Source organism: Tachysurus vachellii, chromosome 16 (assembly GCF_030014155.1).
Source record: "Tachysurus vachellii isolate PV-2020 chromosome 16, HZAU_Pvac_v1, whole genome shotgun sequence".
Lineage (NCBI taxonomy): Eukaryota > Metazoa > Chordata > Actinopteri > Siluriformes > Bagridae > Tachysurus > Tachysurus vachellii.
Genome location: NC_083475.1, coordinates 21,956,984 through 21,963,182, shown reverse-complemented (window position 1 = coordinate 21,963,182; position 6,199 = coordinate 21,956,984).

Genomic DNA, 6,199 nt, shown 5'->3' with positions numbered 1-6,199 from the left:
CTTTCCCACATCTTATCTCCAGAGAAGATGTTAAAGTCTTGATTTCTCAGGTTTCTTAATGATTAGTTTTTAAGTGTTCTTTAGTTGTTTGTTATTGCTCCAGCACTGTCTACTGTTCCCAGTATTCGCAGTATTCCTGAAATCCTATTACATTCCCTATTTCTCAACATTCCCGCTGTATCATTTTATAGCTGCTGACATTTTCAATATTCTGAAGTTCTTTAGTTTGTTGTTCTAGTTTCCAGTATTTCATTGTATTCCGAGGTCCTTTAAATGCCCAGAATTCCCTGCGCTCTACCAATCCGTAAAGCTTACATTCAGCACGGAGATGAGAAGCGAAGAGAGACAATGTGAGAATTTCAACACTACATTAGAAATGTAAAAGTTGTGTAAGGAGTTAAAATGGACAGTGAGACCGTTTGCTTTTCTCCACTGCAGACACCCAGATGATGTTTCCCAGTGAACGTTTGAAGGAATTCCTCAGATGATATACGACATTCCGGTTGTGGGATATAAGGCACATTCCTTGAGTTCCTGGATAAAGCGAGTTATTCACGTTATAACAAATGCTTCAGGTTTCTCCGAGCTGGATTTACATCCTGTCTTCCTCTGTATTCGTCCCTTCCTTTTCCAGCTGTTTTCTTTTCCGAAGTAAATCCCTATTAATCACGCTGAGTTAACATGAAGAGAGAAATGGCCGACCTCACCTCCATTGGTTCCACGAAATGAATCAAACAAAAGATCAGCATCAGAATGAAACAAAATATGGCAGACAGACGGCCATTACTCTGACATTTTAGCATGAAATCCTAATTGTCCATCCATCAGGAAGCTCTGATTGCGCTCAGATTGTATTCCCATAACACTGTTGGAGAATCCTCCCTAATCTTCAGACCTGCTCCATTACATTATTCACTCAGTGAAGTTCACAAGATCTGCTGAAGTTTAACTTGAATAAAATGTATGATGTTAAAAGCTGAACAATATTTATTTAGCGAATATTTAGCATGTTCTTTAGCACACCAAAAATCTAGCATTTAAGCAGTCTTCCAGCTCTGATAGCTGAGGAACTCTTTCACTGCTAATTCTTTAATTAACAAGGAGATTAGCAACTTCATGTAGTGATCAAACTTTTACCAAACTCTTTTCTAATGTAACAGACCTAATCTGTGAGTTGGAGTACATGTTGATGTTATACTGGGCATTGTGATTTGTGTGTGTAATACATTTTTCCCCTCGGGGCTCGGCGTAGAAGGCGTGTGGGCATGCGCACAAGAGGGCAGTGTTCTCGGGAAGTTTTTGGTATGGCGGACCACGTTGGATAATAATAAAAAGGAAACATGTTGATGATCAAACGATGAGCCTCCGCTTCTTATTTATTTTAGTGACACTTCAGTATAGGCGAACCCGATGTTAAACGCTCGGTTACACTGGTGGCAGCGGTTTTGTTTTGTGGGAGTGTTCGCGTGGTACAGTGTGGCGACGCATGTTTTATTAGTTAGCTTAGCTTTCAAAGTTTTAGTGAGTTAGGGTGCGCGAGTTCATACCACAGAGAACATCATGTGGTGTAAGGAAGAGTTCGGTGTTTATCCGAGACGTGAACAAAGCGGCAGACACGTTAGGATCGAGTTACCGTCGCCGTTTTCCGGTGATGAAAAGCAGAGTTTTTTGTGCTGGGCGCGTCAGTTCGAGGTCGCGGTCAGAGCGCTCACGGAGGATGATGGCGCTGCATCCTACAATTATGAACTGGCGAGAATTCTACCGACACGTTTGTCCAGTGCGGCGTTTCTGCTGTGGGACAGCCTCCCTGGTGCTGTTCAGTCGGATTACACAGCTGTTAAAGATAAACTCAAAGAGGCATTCGGGCAAAGACAGTTTATGGATCGCTTCAGAGCCAGCCTTTCAGCTCGGCCCAGAGCTCCGCGGGAAAGTTTGGAAGTGTATGCGGCTGAGATTAGCAGGCTCGTCGATGACGCCTTTCCGGAATATGGAGAGAGAGCTCAGAGGGAGGAAAAATTTCGTCGTTTCTTGGCTGGCCTGGATCCGGTGCTCAGAACTAAATGTCATGAGCAAGGAGCTACGGATTTGGAGGAGGCCGTCATAATTGCGGGTCGGTGTGAAAATGCCCGAGATGTGATAAAGACCGATTATATGGCTGTGAATGCCGCTCATAGCGATGGTGACGAAGGGGCAGTGGCTGCTATTCAGTCTGGGAGAGACAATGTTGGACTGTACAGAGCAGTAGAAAGATTGGCAGACGAAATGAGGGACATGAGGGTAGAATTGAGACGTTTAGGGGATGAAAACCAGAAACTCAATGCCAAAGTAAATTCTAAAACGGTGGAGGACTGGCACTGGGGCCGCTCTCAATCTAATGGAATATGTCAGTGCTGCTGTGGGGGCCGTGGATGCCAGTCACGGAGAGGTCGTTCACCTGAGAGACAGTGGGTCAAACACAGCGACAAGTATAGGTCAGGCACGGATTATGGCGATGTTAATGACTCGTACTCTGCACGGTACCCTCCTAGACGCAGTCCAAGTCCTAGTCCACGCAGACGGAACAGCTATGAGGATGACTCACGTAAGCGTGGAGTACGTTTTATCTCTCCTAGTGCAGGGGAACGACATAGTGGGCCGGGAAACGGACTGTAGCTGATGTTACGGCCCGAACACCAGCTATGTTGATTGAGGGCTCTCAAATTTACAATACTACTGGCAGTAACTCTATTTTCAAAGACTCTGATGAAGCCACTAACACTGAACTAGGCCTGATGGTGTCATATGTGAGGGGAGTAATTGAAGGCATGGAGGTTCAAATTTTAGTAGACTCTGGTTCCAGTGTGTCTCTCATTAGTGCTGATTTTCGCATGTCCATCCCAGCACTGCGCAATCGTCCACTGAAGAGGGATTATGTAGCTGCTCGTGCCGTGAATGGACAGATGCTGGATACATTGGGCACTATAACAATGACATTTCAACTGGGCACGGAGTCATGGCAACACATATTTCATGTGGTGAGAGAAACCACTCAGACGGTGCTGTTGGGGTGGGACTTTCTGTTGAAGAATCATGCTTTACTGGACCTCAACCGGGCCAGGTTACAATTGTGGGGCAGTTCTGTTCCTCTCCTTACCAGCAAAGACTTTGTTCCCTTATGCTGCAATGTGTCCCTGGCAACCGCAATTTCCTTACCTCCCCTCAGTGAGTCAGTGGTACCTGTTAGAGTTTCTTCACCTTATGTGGCTCAAATGTTTAAGGACTTCGATGGCTATTTGGAGCCTAATGTGGCAGATTCGTCCAATTTGGTGGTGGCTCATACAGTAACCTCGGTTAAAAATGGACTAACGAAAGCTCGGATTCTAAATCCTACAGGACAGGACATTTCATTAAAACAAGGTGTGCACCTGGGCGAGTTTTACTCTGTGGATGGCGCTGATATTCAGTTGCTTCTGGCTCCGGTCGATGTAGCTGCAACATCAACAATGGGAGTGACACCCCCGGTATCACTGGATGAGTCACCAATGTCGGAGTTGGAAAAAATGGCACTTTCTGAATTGCTGCTAAAATACAATGACATCTTTAGCTCCTCCGGGGAAAATTCAGGGAAATGCAAACTGATCAAACATCACATTAGAACAGGCGAGCAGGCTCCTATCAAACAGCGCCCATATCGTGTGTCCCCTGAGAAGCGTATGGAAATAGAGAGACAAGTGGCGGGTCTGCTGGCAGATGGTGTAATTGAGGAGAGCTGCAGCCCCTGGGCATCACCAGTGGTGTTAGTTAAAAAGAAATGTGGCGCCTGGCGTTTCTGTGTTGACTACAGACGCTTAAATAGTGTGACTGTGAAAGACTCTCACCCTCTACCTCGTGTAGATGATACACTGGATGCGTTAGCAGGCGCGGTGTGGTTCAGTACTTTGGATTTTTCTAATGGGTACTGGCAGGTGGAGGTTGCTGAGGAGGACAGAGAAAAAACAGCATTTACGACCGGACAGGGACTCTATCAGTGGCGGTCCATGCCAATGGGCCTCTCAAACTCTCCTGCTACGTTCCAACGTTTGATGGAATTAGTCCTCAGGGGGCTCCCATGGCACGTCTGCATGGTATATTTGGATGATATTCTGATTTACAACAAAACGTTTAACGAACACTTGTCGAGCTTACAGGAAGTGTTTTCAAGAATTCAGTCTGCCGGCCTGAAATTAAATCCGAAAAAGTGCCACCTCGCGAGGGATCATGTGGTTTTTCTGGGTCATGTTATTTCTCAGAAAGGACTCCAGCCTGATCCCAGGAACACGGAGAAGGTTCGGGACTGGCCAGTTCCCCAATCCCCATCTGAAGTCAGAGCGTTTGTGGGACTTTGTTCATATTACAGACGCTTTGTCAGAGACTTGAAATATGCCGCTCCACTGAACCAGCTTGTTGGTAAGAATGTGCCCTTTGTGTGGTCTACTGAATGTGACAAATCTTTTAATTTCCTGAAAAATGTGTTGTCATCTGAGCCTATAGTGATTCTGCCTGACTTCAACGTGCCGTTTAAAATTCACACAGATGCATCCAATCTGGCTGTCGGTGCTGTGCTCGCCCAGGATAGAGACGGCTTGGAGCATGTTGTCGCCTATGCCAGCCGGGCATTGAACTCCACACAGAGGCGGTGGTCCACTTTCGACCGGGAGCTGTGGGCCATTGTGTGGGCGGTAAGAGAATTCAGGCATTACATTGGACTGTCTTCGTTTACCATTGTCACAGACCATCGGCCCCTGTTGGCTTTGCGACGTATGTCTATTGAAAACGACCCAACAGGAAGGAGGGGACGATGGATAATGGAACTCGATCCACTGAATTGGATCATCATTCACAAGGAAGGGAGTCGTCACAAGAATGCAGACGCTCTATCTCGTCGCCCGGTAGCAGCCGACCAGGTTGGCGCGGAGTCCAATGATGATGGGATGGCAGAAGTCAATGTGGTGAGTTCAGGTCAACCGAGTAGTGACAATTTATGTCCCTTTAAAGTTGTTGATTCTGCAAAGGAGGATACTGCTGTGCACCTATCTGACATTCCTGATTTAGATACGATTTCCATGAACGCGCTATCTTTCAATACACGGGACATTAGGGCCTCGCAACAGGCCGATCCTGACATCAGAACTGTTTTGGATTGGGCGGAGCAGTCACAGAAGCCTGCTAGGAGACAGTTACAAGGTGCCTCTCAGTGCTTAAAAAAACTTTGGACTGAGTTCAATCGCCTCTCAATTATTGATGGACTGTTGTGCCGCTCTGTCATCTGTTCACTCACCGGTGATGCTGTATTACAAATTGTTGTACCCGCCGCTATGATTCCTGATATACTTTTACAGCTGCATGGGGCCCCAGCCTCCGCCCACTTCTCTTCTGAGCGTGTGTGGGAACAGGCAAGGAAATTCTGTTACTGGCCTTCCATGTACAGGGACATCAGAGCATGGTGTGAGCAGTGCAGAGCATGTCAGACACGTCGGGGTCCTGTTCCGTCCCACCGAGCACCTATGGGAGGTTCCCAGACTGTCCGTCCTTTTGAGAGCGTGGCTATGGACATTCTAGAGCTGCCGGTGACCACTAAAGGCAATCGGTATGTGTTAGTTGTTGAGGATTATTTCACGAAATTTGTCAATTTGTATGCATTACCTAACCAGACTGCACTAACTGTTGCACACTGCCTGTTTGAGGATTACATTTTGACGCATGGTGTTCCGGAGACTTTGCATTCAGACCAGGGCCGCCAGTTCGAGGCGGAGGTAATCCAGAGCCTCTGCCAGTGGCTAAGCATTAAAAAGACACGCACCACTCCCTACCACCCGAAGTCGGATGGTATGGTTGAGCGCTTTAACAGGACACTGACTGACCAGTTGGCTAAGACACTGCTAGCCCATGGAGGAGAATGGGATGAGTATGTGAAACATGTTGCTTTCGCTTACAACACGTCACCTCACTCCGGCACTCATTTTACACCGTACTTTTTGACCCATGGCCGGGAGGCGCGGGTGCCTGCCGACGTACTATTACCATCTCGGGCACTTGCCCCCAACATGACAGGATCCCATACTGATTTTGTTCATTCATTGCGAGAAAAACTGGACTCTGCTTTCAGCAGGGCGCGCATGCATAGCGAGGCTGCTCATGAACGTCAGAAAATGTATCATGATCAAGGAGTGCGTCACCAACC